Source organism: Melospiza georgiana, chromosome 7 (genome assembly GCF_028018845.1).
Source record: "Melospiza georgiana isolate bMelGeo1 chromosome 7, bMelGeo1.pri, whole genome shotgun sequence".
Classification (NCBI taxonomy): Eukaryota; Metazoa; Chordata; class Aves; order Passeriformes; family Passerellidae; genus Melospiza; species Melospiza georgiana.
Window position 1 is genome coordinate 17,578,530 of NC_080436.1, and position 15,926 is coordinate 17,594,455.

Consider the following 15,926-nt stretch of genomic DNA (forward strand, 5'->3'; position numbering starts at 1 on the left):
ATCCATAATCAATACAGAACACTGCCAAAATTTTATTCTGTATTCTGTCTAATAACTACTACAAAGTCTGTGTGCATTGTACAAGGACAGCACTTTCCTGAGGTGCACATTGCCAGTCTCAGTAGGGAAAAGAAGAGGAATAACTGGGCTCCTTCCAATATTACTTCAGTCAAAGCCATCACTATTTGGGATTTTTTTTGCCTGTAGCCACAGTCAAAAAATGTTATTATATTACAAAGATTTCATATTGTTGTCTCCTTAGTGGAAGGGTTTTTCATACCTCCTTGATGTTTCTCATAGGCATCTCCTCTAAGCACCAACTCTTCCTTCTTCTCACAGTAGCCAACCAACTCTAGCTCCCTCAACCAACCAATCCACTCTTTTATAACACTCTTCTTATTATCAGCTACAGCTGTGGCCTGTTAAGTCAGGCCTGCTCCTAATCTTTAATAATTAACCCAGCTGCAACTCTTTAGGGGGTAAGATTACTTTCTATACTACCTTTATTTATTTATATTCTATCCCCCTGCAAACAAAACCTGCAGAGTTGCTGCCTGTCAGAGGACAAGCTGCTGCTGCACACAACAGAGCAAATAATGCTGCCAAAGTGAGAGTGCTTTGCAGGGCTGGCCCTCTGCTCCTTCAGAGCAGCTCCCCACTGAGCCTGCTCAGATGCAGGCAGAGCAATGACTGAAGGAAAAAAGGCAGCAGAAATCCTGAAATAAGGGTGTGAGAAATCGCCCTGTTTCTTATCGGGGCTGTTTTTCTGCAGAGGTATTATGTTACAAACAAAGGAATAGAGGGACCAAAATTTAAAGCTGCAGACATATGTGTCCATCATGACATTCATGCTGACAGAAGTGTGGGTTGAAAACATATGTGGGGACTTTTGAAATTCCACGATGTTCCTTTCTGTCTCTACAGGTACTGCTGTGTTTCAAAACTGTGCAACTTAATGCTTCTATTTCAGGTGTTAAAGTACTTTGCAGGTTCCATTTGTTTTACCATTATTAAGTACTGGTTCCCTTAAATGTATGGGAAACAGTTTTTCTTTTTTTTTTTTTTCAATACATATTGAATGATTTGCACCATACCATTTTAGCATGATATACAACTATAGTACAGCATATCTTTCGTATTTCCCTTAAAAGGGTAAAGAAATCTTAAAAATTTTTAAAGCTGAGTTTTATCCAGAGGAAAAAGCATTGGCTGCATCCAATCAAATAGCATAGATAATAGGTCACTGAACTGGATAGATTTTTCTCAGGCCCTTAATGCTGTGATGAGCATGGATGTGAAATTTCTGCTGCACATGTTACAGATAATGGATTTTCAGCTGTCACTCAGAAAAATATCCTTTCATATGCTGTATTGTAGTTACAACAACAACAAAAAGTTTTAATGCTTTATTAGAATAAAACTTATGGCAATTTTTAAAATAGGTTTATTCTGCAACCAATTTCCTAAGATTAACTGGAAGGGTTAGGGTGGGTAGCAGCAGTGCAGCAAATATGACAGAGATGGATATTTGGGTTTTCTAATGGTGTTTTAATCATTCTGCTGTGGACCATAGAGAGGATCATATTTAGCACTCACTAAAATACAAGAAATCTTGCTTCTGTACCCACTGTTATAAAAATATTCTGAAATTTGAATGTGGTGGTCTAAGTTTCTATTTTTGAGCAGTCACAGCCAGAGCAGTGTGCACCAGTGAATCGATGAGAGGCATTGAGGCACTGAGGTAATGGTAGGGACCAGCATCTGAAATGTGCTCAGCCTGTCTCCAGTCCATGGGTGTGGGCCACATCTTGTTACCAGGTTCAGCCATCATTTCTGCTCAAACTGTGTCCACCCTGATCCTTGTGCGGGAAAAAGCTGATTCTTGGTACTTCACACAGGAAGAAATTACAGAGAAGGACTGAAAAGACAAGTACCCTGAGCAATATTTATAAACCATGAATTAAAGCTTCTGGTCCTCTTTTCAAGGATCCAAGGACACAGTGGCTCAGGGGATATTTGCAGACAACCTGCAGCTTACAGGAGATGGATCTTAACTTTTAATACAATTTCTGTATCCAAGACTGAAATTTTCTTTGAAAAAGATGGGAGTTCACTAGGTTTGCCTCCTGCAAAAGTAATTGTCAATAGGTAAGTGCCTATTTACTGCCTTTTGCAAAACTTTTCTTCTGAACAAGGGGTTTTCATAGAACCATGCAGAAAATGTCCTTACTTAGCAATAATAGAAAGGCCTAAATAATCCACACATTTTTAAAGTTTTTAAGTTTTTATTTAAGTTATAAAATTTATAGGAAGGTCTTTCAAAGACACTTTTTTAACTGTAAAAAGTTGCTAACTTTGAATTTTGTGCAATGTTTTGGCACCGTTCTTCTACTCTTCCCTCACACAGAACAGTAATTGGGTAAGCATCATGTACACTTGCAATCCAACATTTGACACAGACCAAATGCAGATTAACTTGCGCATTTTTTTGCATTTCTGTCTCTTGGTAAAGGAACTGCCAAAGTCTGTGTTTCACATTCCCAGAAGATTTTTCTTAGCAAGAATGTAAGTACTAGATAGCCTGCTAATCTGTGTGTAAACACAAAGCAGCAATTAATACATAACAATTTTCAAACCTATGGTACAGGGTCCGTTTCCAGCAAGCACCCAAAGAATATGAAATTCTATGTCACATTTGTAAGGCAAATGTTGCCACAATGCACTCCTCTAGAGAAAAATGCACACTTGTTTTCACTCCAAAAAATGTGAGCATATCCAAGCTGATGTTTAGTGTAGAAACAACTTTGCAGTGTGCAGTGCTGCACTGTAACTATGAATCCATTTAGAAAGTCATTGCAAAAGCTATTTTGCTGTTGTCCCTCTCACAGTAGCAAAAGTAATTCTCTTTCTTTCTAGTAACAATTTCTAGCTGATCAGTATTCTTCTATCCTCTCCCCCTCCCTCCCTACTTCCTCCCCAAAATATAGAAATTTTGGGTTAAGAACACAAAAATAATGACTTTTCTTGGTATTTATGAAACAATTTGTTCTACAAAAAGTTGTCCTTTCTGAGAAGAACATTCAAATATTTGCTTTAGTGATAAATCAAACAAACTTTCCATGAGAGGCACATCATGGGACACATACATCTTGAAACACCTCCTGTTCTTTCCCAATGTAAGTCTTCTTTTAAAAAATAGAAGTCTTTGAAGATGTATGACATTAGATAAGACATTGTTATCAGCCAACACCCACTTGAGAAAAACAGGCTAATTCACCAACTAACAGCAAGGTTAAAAATGAGATTTAATCAAAAATTTTCTCCAGAAGTAATTAGCTGAAGGATAAAAGCTGATTTTTCATGGCTAGACACTCTCAGATTGTTCTACATTTATTTCTGTGTTTTAGTATTGCGATGACAGTTCTATGTCTGTCTGCTAGCAATGTCCAAATCCCTTTTGATTACTTTTAGAAGGAGCAGGGTGGCTGCTTAGCTGCAGGAAAAGACCAGAGGCACAGAGCTTCCTGCTCTCTGCTTTGCCTTGTTTGGATTAGGAGATGATCAGCTATGGATCTCATTGCTGAATTTCGGATTTCAAGAGTGGAAACTTTTAGTAGTCTTTACTAGAAGAAATTATTTTTAAGTGATTGAAATTGTCTTCTAAATTGTCATGAAGTTGTTTCTTTTCCAAAATTATACAGGTTATTGGTTGTTTCCCTCGTGCCTATAAAGAAAATGAAGGTACAGATGCAAACATTGCAGCTTAAGCCTGTCTCTAATATGTGTCTATTGAAGGAAAAATCCTTTGCAAGTGCATTTAATTCTTTGGATTAAAAGTTGAAAGGTGAAAGTAAAGCACAAAAGAATTTGCACTTCCAATTCATAGCAATTATTAGAAATATATCTGAAAGGGAAAAAGTGCAGTGTTCTTGACAGAAAGAAAGTGAGGTGAGACAAATTATGCTAAAACTCTGCATTATAATTAAAACTTCTAATTGCCGATTCTAAGGCATACCATTTTAAAAAGCATACTTTTAAGCAAAAATACTGTTTAAAGACAGAAGGTCAGCTGTTTAGGACCCAAAATAAAAACTCCTTGGTGAATTTCTGATTCTGAGCTATGCCTCTACTAGAAATGAATGATGTAATAAATTAATACAATAGAATGACAACTTAATGATAATTATCTTACTGATTTATACTATTTCCTTGAAAATAAACAGTTCTCTAAATTCTCTGGATGAAATTCAGACCTATTAATATTAATGTATTATAAAAAAGGTAATTTTAGATCTTGCAGTTATTTGTAAGTTGAAGCGGAAAGGTGTCTTTCGATCAAAATTTGTATCACTAAATAAAATACAGGAAGCTGAATGAAATATCTGACATCCTGTTGAAGAGGTCTGGGTATAACTTTGCATATCAGGTTTCTTTTGCATCAATTTTTCAATCTTCTTAGTGACAATCCTTCTATTGCAATGAAACGTGACTGCACATGCCTAAAGTTCATACTGGCCTTAATCACACTGGTTAACAGAAGCAATGGTGATCTGGTAAACTGGACCAAGAGGAGCCCATAACATGCCCAGCAATGTTACATTGACATCCTGATCACTGGATCAGGGACAGAGGGACAGTAAAGTATGACATTGGTCTCTGCTGAGTTCGTGGGCCAGAACCTTCCCGGGAAAGATAAAATATGGCAAAAATCTTGCAAATTTGAAAGGATTTACTGCTGTCTGCACTACAGAAAAGCTATTTCCCATCCCACCATCTAGATGGCTTCACCATCTATCCAGTTTCCCTAGTGTTAATAATTACCCTAAAATATGAGATAATCATGGAAACTAGTTGGTGTGTGTGGTAGGGAGTGGCAAGCTGTTATTACATCTCTCCAGTCTGTGCTGTCACATGTGAACAGGTTTCTGGAGCTGTTGAATACTTCAGTTTCTCTCATTTAGCAGAGTTATATTTGATCAGCAAAGGATTTTAGTTATTGGAGAGGAGTTTTCACTGATACAGGGGTGTTTAGTCAAGTGTAAGATGCATGACACTGGATCTCAGCTAAGAAAATGAAGTATTAATCAAACTTAGAGTATCTTCAAGTTCAGTCCTGATCCTAACATGCTGAAGCAGGCCAAAATGGTATAAATATGAATGAATATAGGGGAAAATGTTCCAAATTCTTATAGTTGTGGAGCTCTGGGAGATATTTCTACTAAGAAAAGGATTGTCTTGAATTCAGAGCTCTGTTTCAGTAGGGCATTGATTGATAGCAGTGCTTCAGTGCTGGAATACTGGCCTTGTTTGACTAAAAGGTTCCATGTTGCAATTCTGAGGCTGCTAATGTCCAAGTATGTATGTATTTTCACTCACCTGAACTATAAATCTGGTCATAAATCAGTGGGAATGTTCATAGTTCCATTGTTAACATGATTAAAGGCTGGAAGGATCAGGGTTTTGACTTTCCATAATTTAGCAAAAAGGATCTTATAAGTCTGAACTACTAAATATTGCCAAAAATGCAAACAGTTTCTAAAGTCTGCTGTGGTACACACAGAGAAGGTTGTGGTCTCACAACAGAAATCAGAAATCTTGAGGAATGCCCTTAGAGTGTTTTAGACTTTCCTTGTTTGCTTCATCCCTCAAAAGAATGAAAGAACTTTGGTCTAGCAAGTTGTGTGACTTTCAGTTTTTCTTGAATTCTTAATTTCACTTGCATGCTTTCCACGTGAGCGCTCTTACCAAGGAACAGACACCTTAGTAAGTGTCCTTAGTAAAGCAGAATTTCACAAGAATTATTTAAAAGTACATCTCCAACTATAATCACACATTACTTCATATTAATACAGATTTTAAGTCTGAGTAGATTTTATAGTATAAAAAAATCACCTTCTTTGTCTCTATATGAGTCAAGTGAATAACTCACCATGAATAATTTATAAGATGAATTGAGTTTCCTCTTTCATGTACCACCTACGTGAAATAATTTCATTTATTTTACTTTTTTCCCCTTTAAATTCTGAGGTAATATGCAGATCTGAAAGCAGATCTTCCTTACCTAATGGTGCTTGGTCAAATAAGATCCATGTTTCTGTATCTTGAATGGATGAGCAGAATATAAATATGCTGTGGGAGCCGATGTTATAATTACAGATTTTAAATCTACTTTTGACAAACACTGCTTGATATGAAACCTGCTCTCAGAATTATTACCAGGAGTAACATGAATAGGATTAGATGCGTACATAAATCAAACACAACAATCAGAATGTTCTCTGAATTTGGGTGCAGGTATTTTAGTGGTGGATTCTCTTTTGGACCAGGCAGAAGGAGGTGTGCTGCCTATCCCAGAGGTGCCCTGGGGTGCAGGGGAGGGGCAGGGCAGAGAGCAGGCAGTGTGCTGTAGTGCCTCCAGAGCAAGCAGCCACAGGCACAGCCCAGCCTGGCAACATCAAACACTGCCTCTGGTGTACAGCTTAGGGTACTCTCAGTCTCTAAAGCACACCAATGTTATCATTATAGTGCAAGGGCTCCATATTACTAGAGTTTTGTACCTCCTTGATGCTTCCTATAGGCAGCTTCTCTAGGCATTGCCTCTTCCTTATCCTTGCAGCAGCCAACTGACTCCAGTTCCCCTCAACCATCCAATCCACTCTTCTATAACAGTCTTCTTATTGGCTACAGGGGTGGCCTGTTAACATCAGGCCTGCTCTTAAGCCTTAATAATTGGCTCAGGTGCAACTCTTTAGGGGGTAAGATTACATTCTATACTACCTTTATTTACTTATATTTTATCCCCCTACACACCAACAGCCAGTCCAATTCCAAACTGCCCAAAAGAGAGTAGGAGCTGCCTTCTTCCTTTGTACTCCGTACCAACTCAGAAAGAATCAGGCTTATGACACCTACTCTATAGAGAATTTCAGACTCTTAATCCTATTTAAATTTTAATGGGAATGCTTGTTATAGTTTCTATAATTTGAGGCATTAAAAGCAGATGAAGCATCTTTAATCATAAAAGCTTCATTGCTCTAAGTTATGATACCTGCCTTTTAAACCCCATCATAAAGTGGATTGTGTTTGGGGGGATGATAGTTCTCAGTAAGCAAATGTGATCCACCAGGAAACCTGTTTACATTGAAACATTTTGAGAGCACCAGTAATTAAACCTGTTCCCCAGGTGCAGAGCAATATTTTAAATGCCCCTCTGGCTACAACACCACTCAGGTTTGTCTTTCTCCCTTATCCTCCATCCACTGCAATAACAAGATAATGAGAAGATGGGAAAATATAAGAAGGACAGGACTAGCAATTAATAATCTAAGTATATAATCAGAATGTTAAAATATTGTTTTAATTGATTTGGGTATTAGTTTGTATGACACTGAAAAATTACTTTGTGCATTTCCATGTGCTTGAGAAACAGTAATAGGAAATCATGGCACCAGTGCTTGCTGCTGTGAAAAGTTATAGCCTAACATGATCACAGCTGACTTTGAAGTGTGAATTGGCTCTAGAACACAGATATGCAGAGCTTTCATGAAGACAGCATGATTTTTTTTCTGTGAACCTTGCTTTGAATAACAGCACAGGGAAATTGGCAAACCCTAAAACCTGATGAGCTCATGAAACCATAATTTGGACAAGTACATACTTGTGCTATGAAGCCAAGGGTAAGATCTATTTGACTTAGACACAACATAGTTCAGATGCTGCTCCCTGTCAGACTAACTAAATTCTAACATCCCTGCCCATGCTAACTTGCTTCCTATCAACCTCCATTTAAAAGCCCCAAACTGACAGGCAACCATCCACTTATTGATATTTTTTGGGAGTAACCAGTCAGTTCTGCTCTTCTCTTCATTGGCCAACACAACAGGGTATATGCTGCATTTCCAGCCACGCCTTGGAAGCCTTTGGTAGAAATCTTTGGAATAAGAGTTCCAGGCATGGGTGTACTCTTGGTGCCTTATCAGCATATCATTTTGGTATTCTGAAGATGAGGCCCTGGCACATGTAGCTGTTTAATTCTTTCCTGGTTTTTGCAGGACTGTCAAGGTCTCTATATCAAAAGTGGACACGTTGGCCTGGGAAATCTGATTACACTGGGAGAATGTGGTGACTTCTGGCAGTGGGCTGAAAGCAGGAATAGCAATCCATCATGAGAAGTTTTGAGAGGGAACAGGACATTCACAGGAGGTGTGAAAAAGAAAGCATTTAACACAACCCTACTGCACAGCCAAATATGTTGCTCTTTCCAGTACAGCTGATGCACAGAGAATTTTTACCACTTGTAAATGTTTGAGAGCATATCTATCATGTACTTAACTGAAGTATTTATCACTTAAGAACACCTTTAAAAATATCAGAAAGCTATAATTTCTGAAATATGAAATGTCCTCATTATTATTGCTACACAGTTTATATGCAAATACATGCTTCCCCCCAAGCTTGAATTCATAGAAAATTAAGTGGAACAGCTTTTTTTCCCCTTTCATGTATTTCCCCCATATTGTGAAATAAGACATTGCAAAAAACTGGCATGTCACTTGTACAATCTATAGTTATTACAATACAATCTTAAATGCTGAATCAGAAACCCTGGGATATCTTTATATTCAGTGCTAATTGAATAATTTCTGTGGCTGCTCACCAGCTCTGCACTCTGTCAGGAAGCTATGTAGAAATATTAGTATCATGGGTCTAAGCCTGGTGCAAATGAGAACAAATCAGAATCAAAGGGATTTTTGTGTACTTATTACTTTCTCTAAATGTATAAACATGCACAAATATTTGTTAGAAGCAGAAGCAACTGTTCACCATCCATTTTATTGATAATGGAAGTGATGTGATTTAGCACAGCTGTAACAACCATGTTTTTATACATATGGTACAGAAACTATTTGTTTAAAACCACAACACAGCAGATCACCTGAGACATTGCTCTTAAAAGAGAAAATATGATCATTATTCATAAAGCTATTTTCAGAGGGCATAAGTGGGCTCTGTGTGTCCTAATGCCTCTACATGCCACTCAGCTGAAGTGCAGCACACTCTCTTCTATCTGGGTTTCTAGGGTAAGAGGCTGCCTGCATCACCAGAGAGCTGGCAGAGTGTTTCCTAAGCAGCAGAAGGAATAGGAGTTGGGAGTAGCTGTAAAAACCTGCGCTACAGGAAAGTTCATAGTTTGCAACAATGGCTTGTGTTTGTTGTACAGAATGCCAGCTCTGTGCCACGCTGTGTGCTGGTGCTGTATCTGTTCAGTGTTTACATACAAACAATCAAAGTACTCCTGTAACCATGGGACTGGGTCATGTCCTGTCTTGTTCATTGGGGAATTAATTGTACTTGTTTTAGAGTTAGCTGTTAAGGAGATTAGGAGGGTGAAGCATAGCAGGGCGGCTGTGGTTGCATGGCAACTGGAAAGAACAGTAACATCTGGTATTCTTAATTTTCTAAAACCTATAGGTCTTTGTGCTGTTGTATGAGTATTATTATTTCTACAACCACACTTCATTTTTGTTATTTGTTAGCCAATAGGTAATGTCCTTGATGCTACCAGTTGACCCAGGGGCAAAGTTAGAGATCACACTGGATGCTGTGATGTTAAAGTCAGCTTCCTAATTGCCAGGCAGAGCTAGCCCCAGAGGACACTCCCCAGCAGCAGCGTAAAGGGAAAGGTCTTTCCTCACAGGAAGGACTGGCTTTGAGGTCAGTCAGCCAGCACTGTTAGCTACTTCAGCATAGGGTGTGTCTCCTGAAACAATCGATCTAGTTGAAGTTTTGTTTGCTGTCCACCTGCAGGACTATTTCTTTCCTTTTAGGAGGGGAGGGAGACCAGGCCATCTCTCTCAAGAATGGCTTCTATAAGGAAAACTGCATTAAGTGGACTTTAACTCCTCTTCCTTCATAATTTCCCTACTTGTGCCTCTGAATGCTTTATTCTTTATTTCTGAAAAAGGAGCCTTATTAAAGCAGTGTTTTACTTCATTCATTTTTGAAATAAAAAATCAATAAGTGATGTGGTGTCAAGTGTAGACCAGACTGATTTTGTTCGTCTCTTTGGCATTTAACATCAATCTCCACCACATGGCTTTCTTCAGTGGTTACTTGAAAATAAAAAGAATAATGGGTTTCCCACAGAGCTTCCCACTAGGGAGCTGCAGACATTGGGCAGACTCAGCAAGTGCCACAGCACTTGGTGGTACAGAGCCTTGGAAAACCTCCCTGGTCTTGCCACACCAGGTACAAGGACAATTTTAAGCTCTCCTTGCCTCTGTGTAGGCACCCAAAGCAGCCCATTTCTAGGGCAAAGTTGCTGATTTCATCAAACCTGACTGACAGTGGGGCTTTGGAGAGCAAAAGCTCGAAGGGAGGGTGAACATGCTCAGCACCTCTCTCCTCAGGACTCACTGATCTGCTCAATGCCAGATAGAACAAAAAATGCCAAACGCATGCCAAAGCCCCCTTTTCAGCCTGAACCCATTGCAGGAAAGATCAAGCAGAGACCTGGAGTTTTGTGAATATCAGCCATGAAATATTTTCTTCAGTCACTCAACTTCAGAGAACCTTGTGTGTGCGTTTGTCTGGCTGCTACAATTGTCATTGTCTCCAAAGAAACTCTTGAGAGCATTTTGAAAAAGCTAACAATTGTATAAATGCAGCAAATTAATTTCTTGTATTTTAAAATACTGACTAGACTAGAAGATTTTATAACTGATGCATAAAAATTTCCTTTTGCATATTCTACCTTTAAGACTTCATTTTATAAAAACACCTTTGTAAATCCTCTTTTTCTACTTCCTATTCATCCTTTTGTTCAGATCTTTTTGAGACTCAGCCCAGATTAGAATTCATCATGTCTAAAAAAAATGAGATGATAAAGGTATTCTTTCTTCAATGTGCATCTCCAGCCTTTCTTGACAGGCTGTCAAGAAATATGTCTCTAAAAAGGCAGGTTAGATCCTCAGAGACAACCAGTGATGCAGTTCTTAGTAATGTGCTAAAACCCAGTCAGAGCACACCTTATTGTTGCTGTGTGCAGTGATGTGACATGTGAGTTATTTGATTGCTCTGCCATAAGATAGCATTAGGGGATATGGTGTGAACAGATCACTCATTTGTGGAAATATTTATGGTGCTGCTTTCGAGGGATCATTCAATTCGAAAGCAGATGGCAAAGCATGGATATTCATGGGCTATTTTAAAAGCTGTGTTAGGTAAAATGTTTTCACTCAGAGCAGCTAAAGCCTGTAACATTCTGATATTTTACAACATTTATTACTTAATGTTTACATATTTTTACAATAAATCTTCATAAATGCTACTCAAGCAAGAATTTGCTAGTTCCCGTTTTTATTACAGTATATCCCATGAGCTCTTTATAGCCCAGGCCCCTGACCCTACAAATATGCACATATGACTTAAATAATACTCAACTGAGAGGGAACTACTATGTTCAGCAGTGTTTCTAGCATGGCAGACTCTGGGAACACGTGGTGTGTGTCAAGATTTTCAGTTATCTGGGAATTTGAAACCTCATCTCATAACAGCTAAAAGGAGTCTAGCTCTAGGAGTGACAATCTTGTCTGCTCAGAACTGCAGAATCATTCTAAGGTGTTACTTTGAGCATCCAGAAAACAAATATTTTTAAAGATGATTTCCAAAAGCCTTACTATTGTGAAAATACAAATTCAGGTAAATGTGAAGTAGCTGTTTTGGTAATTTCATGTCATTCCTGCCCACCCACTCGAAGCCCAGCTTTCCATGGTTCAATGTTTCAAAAAAGGATGTGAATGAAATCCACTATTCATTTTGAATTGTAGGAATGGCCTTTTTAATACAATAGGTGATTCAACATGTATTAAAATGCCACAAATTTTTCAGTTTCTTCATTGTTATTGGTGTCCCTCACCTGGTATTCCCTGGACTGCCTTTTCCTTTCTGCCTTCTGCTCCTTCAGGAGCATCCACATGATCTTTCCATACTGTGGCTTTAGAGATCCACACACTCAATTTTGACATAAAAGGGAAAAAAAATCAGAATGTACTTTGAAGCTACTCCCTCAGTACAACTTGTGACACAGCACTTTTCTTTACCCATTTCAGCTGTGCTCACTTGCAGTGCTCTTGCTCCCAGCTGTGTGACATTTAGGATAATCCCCATTGCACTGTGGGGCTTCAGGTGTGGGCTCTGTGCCTGCCTTTGGTGGCTCCTGGCCCTGGGTCCCAGCTGGGGCAGGCTGGGCTGCTCCCAGTGCCCAGCTGTTTGTGAGGAGCTGTGCCAGAGCCTGAGTGGTCGGGATGGGCACGGCCTGGGGCTTTTCCCAGTGCCTGGGGTGAGCAGGGGTTTGGCTGCAGTACAGCAGCTGCTGGGAGCATGGAGCTGCCCTCAGATTTGTGTAGGCTCCTTTCCACAGGATGGGCAGGTAAGTTATTGTGGGTTTATGTCTCTGAGGCTGTCAGGTTCTGAATGATGAATAGCTTTGACAGAGAAAGTAGGGGCTGAAGTGCATTAAGATACCACAACTGTTTCCTAAGCAAATGTCTTTTGAAGTGCTTGGTTTTAATTTTATTTTTTTTTAATATGGCTGTATAGATATGGTGCTATAGTGTTGACTGTGTGTAAGTTTATTTTGGTTGTGGTCTGTCCTGTTTCTGAAAAACTACTGGTACTGGGGTTTGACTTACTTGAACTTTGCTGAGTTGAATGCAGTGGTCCCTGCACTGCTGGAGTATCTTCAGGTGTTAGGGAGAGATTTTTATCCTTTTAATTGTTTCCATTGGGTTTAGTCTTGTTATAGCTCTCACGGTAATAAAAATTATTGTTAGTGTATTCTGCTTCTTCTCTCTCCCTCATCCACCCCAGCCTTAGTATAGTTATTTCATGTTAAATCTGAACTAAACCCTGTGACTGGCTGTGTCCTCCTCCCCCACTGTGGCCTGTGCTTGTTCTTCAGCAGTGCCTTTAGGAAGGGCCCATCCTTCAGACCTCCATCCGACTCATTGCTCTGTTTCCATCTTTGCTCTTCTGCAGCCTCACAGTGCTGGTCTCTTTACTCTTTCTGCTCCTACAAATTGGACTGTCTCTCAGCTGACAGTAAATGTACTTGGTGCCATAGCAGGAGCTGCGTATGCTCTGGGAAATACCTTGCCATGAGCATTCAGAGGCTGATGTAGAGTATGTACTTATATGCATATGTATGTGGTGTTTATTAAAATGTGCTTGAGTAAGTATTAATAATGGATACACTGCTAATCTTTGTTATGGGTTTTCAACCCACTGGGGAAAGTGGAGTATAAACTGCAACTTTAAATATTTCCCTGTTGAGAAATAGGTGGATTACAACTACAGCAGTGTGCTCACTTTTCAAGAAAGCTATTACTTAAATCTCATTAATGCCATAAATTGTCTGAAGGAGATAATATGCCTCTGAAAAATGCTCTTAAGTAGGTAAGTACTTGTGTACAGCCATGTTAACAACATAGCAGAGATGGAAGCTGTTCTTAAAGAACTTAAATACAGTATCTCTGTTATCTGTGCTTATAGAGAAAGACCTGGATAGAACAGACCTGGGATTTGCTGTCCTTGTTCACTTTGGCCCAATGTGGCACTGACTTTTGTAGAAGTCGTTGGATACTTAGATTGGCTAAGATGGTGTGCAGTGTTTGCGTGTGCTATTTGGGTTAAATTATTTAAGCCTGGTTTCCACCATCATTCATGCTCTGTGGTGGTTTGTGCTATGAAAACCTGTGAAATATTACAGCAGGACTCTTTCAAATTCTTCATCTCGCCTGACAAAAAGAATACTAAGGGGTAAAAGCAAAACAAACAGATGAGACTCAGCAAAACTTACTGATGCTGCACAATGTTGAGACAGGCAGTCTGTGGAAGACTTTAAATGAAACAAGAACACAGGGGACTATATTTAATTTAAACACCACTCATCCTAAAATAACTTAACCTGCAGAATGATTGCTGTGCAAACACTGTAATAATATAGCAGAGCTGTCACTTCAGACAGTGTTTAATAGGCTTTGGCCGATTTCATTATTAACACTTAGAACACTTCATGAAAAGTGATGAAAGTACTCGTACATAACCTATACTGAAATCTCCAAGATCCTACAGAACATTTTTGTAGCTACTGCCTGACACTTCTCAAGGGGGACTGCAAATGGCTGTGAACTTGAACTATTAGCAGCAGATGCCAAAATTTCTCTTGTTTCAAAATTGCAAGCAAAGTAGATGAAATTGGCTTCTTGCAGTTCCGCTTCCATGTGGTCTGTGTGGAAGCCTCATAAGGGAGATGAAATGTTTCTGCTGCTATTACAAATGATTGGGAATTACTTTTTCTCCTAATTTAAATTTATATGAAGACCATACTGATATATTGTACTGGCTCAAAGATATATTGAAGGGACAACCCAAGAAAAAATACAAAAAAAGACTGTAGCTGCAGAAAAAGTGCCTGCAGCTGTGCTGTTATTATTTTATTTTTACTACCGTGTGTTCCAAAAGTTATTTTTCATAACACAGGAATAATCCATAATCCTGATGATTGTAGGAAGAAGCAGAGTAGCCAAAATTTTTATGAGAATTTATATTATTAGACAGTGCATATATAGACACTGTAATTATGGTGCAAGTATGAGTACCACTAAATTCATTAGAGTTCCAGTGGTTTTGGTTTTTTTTTAAGGCTCCAGAAATAGACTTCTCTTATAGTGGGGCAGTGTGTGTGGGTTTCTGCTTGTGTTATCACTGGGCATTGGTGGAGATGGTTGATATGGCTGTGGCTGGGTTGAGGGCTCTTGCTAGTAACAGCTGGCACGGGGCTTAGTCCAGGTCTTGATCATTTTCTGAAGGAAACAAAATGGAATCCCTGGAGAGCCTGGGTATTTCCTTAGCTCCTGGCATCAGCTCAAGCCATAAGTCACAACCCTTCTTATGTTGAATTACAGCAGCTGGGAAGTTTGTGTATTTCCATTAATGACAGATTGAATAGTGTTAATTTGGACTTGGAGATCTTAACTTTAGGTGCACCTGTGCTGGCACCTGGCCTGGAATAAACATGAGCATGGAGCTTCGCCTTCCAGGCAAGAGAAGTAGATGGGAGAGATGAGGCCAGTGGTGCAGGGGTCTCCATGGTTCACTTGCAGAAAGCCCCTTGGGTAGGACATTCCTTCTCTGCCTCCTGCAACTTCTATAAGTATCTAGGGATGCCTCAAGGCATTTGACGGGTATTGAGTGGTCATCTGAGTTACTGTGTTCTGGTCTGAAGCTTATGCTATGAAATTGAGATGACATTGGCTAAGAGGATAGGCAATCACTAATAACTGAATTTTAATAATGAATTCCCAGCTGAGATGACTCCACTGGATGTGTTGATTTCCCTTTCTGGACAAGTGCATTTCAGATAACAAAAAGGGTGAGAGGATGGCTAGATTTTCTTAAAAAAAAAATTGTAACAATTGTAACATCTCCCCACTGTGCTTTTTTTTTTTTTTTTTTTTTTTTGCTGTTGCTTGAATGTGATACAAACTATGGAATTTAGGAATCTTTATAATGTAATGGTGCTGAATATCTGCAGTCTAGAGGTTGGCTTGGTTGGGCTTTCAGCTTATTTTCTGGAAGCATTTGGGCATAAGCTATGCTTGATTTAAAGATACAAAAGAATGCTTAGTAGCTTTTCAGACTTCATATAATGGTTTGGATGTAAAAAAATCTAAATGAGATTGAATCTTAGATTAATGTACATTTGTTGTGTGCTTACAGCAATTGGACTGCAAGAGCCCAACCTTTTCTGTGCGTCCTTGCACTCTTCTTCGTTCTCCTGAGCTGTCTGGCTCCTGATGTAAATGAAAGCTTGGCAGCGTTGCTTGCAGCAGTAAAGTGTTATGGGATCAGCCCTGTAGTGTGCT

The 15,926-nt window shown here is 39.1% G+C and overlaps 1 protein-coding gene across 1 annotated transcript in view; it reads left to right on the top strand.

Moving 5' to 3' along the window:
- Nucleotides 1–2,074: 2,074 nt before the first annotated feature.
- CWC22 (CWC22 spliceosome associated protein homolog) overlaps nt 2,075–15,926 on the top strand; it is a 203,227-nt gene continuing 189,375 nt past the window's right edge. Inside the window, exon 1 of the mRNA XM_058027620.1 lies at nt 2,075–2,148. The gene's annotated coding sequence lies outside the window, so the exon portion shown is untranslated. The remainder of the gene's footprint in view (nt 2,149–15,926) is intronic.